This window comes from Alosa alosa, chromosome 24, assembly GCF_017589495.1.
Source record: "Alosa alosa isolate M-15738 ecotype Scorff River chromosome 24, AALO_Geno_1.1, whole genome shotgun sequence".
NCBI lineage: Eukaryota > Metazoa > Chordata > Actinopteri > Clupeiformes > Clupeidae > Alosa > Alosa alosa.
The window spans coordinates 2,717,501-2,720,000 of NC_063212.1; the positions used below are offsets into that span (position 1 = coordinate 2,717,501).

General features: G+C 42.8%; 1 protein-coding gene across 1 annotated transcript in view; it reads right to left on the reverse strand.

Moving 5' to 3' along the window:
* The window catches only part of LOC125289383 (ephrin type-B receptor 4b-like), a 40,601-nt gene that overhangs the window by 17,454 nt on the left and 20,647 nt on the right, over positions 1-2,500 (reverse strand).

Sequence of the window (2,500 nt, forward strand, 5' to 3'; positions counted from 1 at the left end):
TCCATTTGTGGAGGACACTAATCTCCTCTGCACAAAAAACACTCATTAATCTCAGGCCTTTTCTTCTAAGTCCCAAACCAGGAGACAGGGTCGTGTTTATTCTTCATTTGTTTACTATGCGCTATCACTTGGGCTCTTTCACAAACAGGCACACACACTATCAAAGGCCTACTAACACACACACACACACACACACACACACACACACACACACACACACACACACACACACACACACACACACACACACACACACACACACACACACACACACACTGACACCAAGTATATGTAACTAATATCACCAAGCTTGGAGGGGAGAACATTTGTCATTTTATGGACAATGACATCATCACACCGAGACCCTGCACCAGGAAGTGTTTTGTTTTTGTGGTTGGTCCGGAAACACAATGCAGGACCTCCCTGGGAGTCATAACAGCATCTCATACACACAAACAGCCCCTTGAATTCAACTTAGCTATAAATAAACACACACACACACACACACACAACACACACACACACACACACACACACACACACACACACACACACACACACACACACACACACACACACACACATAGAAGAATGTAGAATCGGTGTGTATATCTGTTTGATGACATCACAGTCGGATGTTTTCTGGAATTCCTCAGTCTAAACCATTGCACATCAAACTTGCACAATTCCAAACTGGAGAATATTTTGGCTTTGTTGGGTTGGAGCTTTTTGAAAAGAAAGCACAACAAACTGTCCAGAGATAAACACAGATGTAACAGTTGGTGAAAACATCCTCTGAGTCTGACAGCCATTAGGCCACGTTACAGCTCAGCGTCTGTGGAGCTACAATGAAACCTTTTTAATTAAATCTAAAAACAAACACTTCTGAACTGGATAAAACTTTTCAGAATGTCTAGATTTAAAATATCAACAACATCCTGATGCACAGCAGTATGAATGATAAAAACTATAACCAATTGTAAACATTGAGAAAAATTAAATTAAACAACTGTGGTATGCAACAAACAAAGCGACTCCATCAAAAGTAAGAGTTGTTAGAGAATGGGAGTGGTCAGATAGTGTGAGCGGTTCGCTGGTGTGTATCTCAGAGTGACTGACTGGGCAGGACAAGCAGATTTACAGCGCTGGACTAAGCCCAAAATCAGGATCACGTCTCTGAGCCACAAACCTCTTACAAACGTGGCCTATGATTTAGAGCAGACCTGCGTCAAATAGAAATATGCACGCAAGTACACACACACACACACACACACACACACACACACACACAAACACACAGAGAGAGAGACACAGAGACACAGAGAGAGAGACACACACACACACACACACCAAAATGCTTCCCTTTAAATTAATGTTGCCTAAGAGACCCTTAGGAGCCAAATTGTGCCTGACAAACACGCCGATTAAAAAAATATGAGGGGAAAAAACCCAGCAAACAACAGAATAGAGACACACATAAAGAGAACAGAGGAAAGACAGATAGTGAGAAAGCGGGAGAAAGAGAGAGAAGCAAAACAATGGAGGTGTTAGGCCTGGAGGACAGGAAGCGAGGGAAGAGGCTTAAACGAGTGCGGTGATGTCACTGCTGTCCTCCACCGAGCTTCCTCCCTCCCAGAAGACTCAGACGCAGGCACAGGAGAGGAGAGAAAAGGAAAGAATAGAAGAATGGGACAACAGAGAGAGAGAGAGAGAAATGGAGGAAGAGAGGGAATAAAACAAGATGGTGCCTCGAGCGGTGAAGTCTTCATAGCGACAACAGCACTATTTCCCATGAGGCTAAAGCACTGAAATTTTGAGAGTTCAAGAAACGGAGGGGGGAGAGGGGGTGTCAGGTAGAGATAGAGAGAAGGAGACAGGACAAAACATGGCAAGAAGAGAGAGAGAGAGAGAGAGAGAGAGAGAGAGAGAGAGAGAGAGAGAGAGAGAGAGAGAAAGAGAGAGAGAAACCTGGTAGATAGGAAATAGCTTAGACACGCACTTAGGCGACAGAGTGGAGACTAAGCACAGCTGAGAGAGTTTATATCTTATACAAACACAGAGCTTTAACACACACACACACACACACACACAAACACACACACACCACTATCTCCATTTCTGTGTGTGTGTGTGTGTGTGTGTGTGTGTGTGGCTGTGAGAGAGTTATTAACAGAAAGTGACATTCATAATGTTTATGTTCTTAACTTGACCCTGAACAGCAGATATTACCGAGTTTGAACAATGAGCAGCCTCATCAGCGGGAAAACACTATATATTCCTTTGTGTGTGTGTGTGTGTGTGTGTGTGTGTGTGTGTGTGTGTGTGTGTGTGTGTGTGTGTGTGTGTGTTTATCACCGGGTGATAAAACAACATAACCAAGAAGGATATCATTTAAAGTTTAAATATTTATCATGTAATATAAAAATATATGTTTAAACCTTTACAACGTATGAGACTCATAAATGTGCCAGCAGGCATAACCATTTCTGCAAAAGCACAT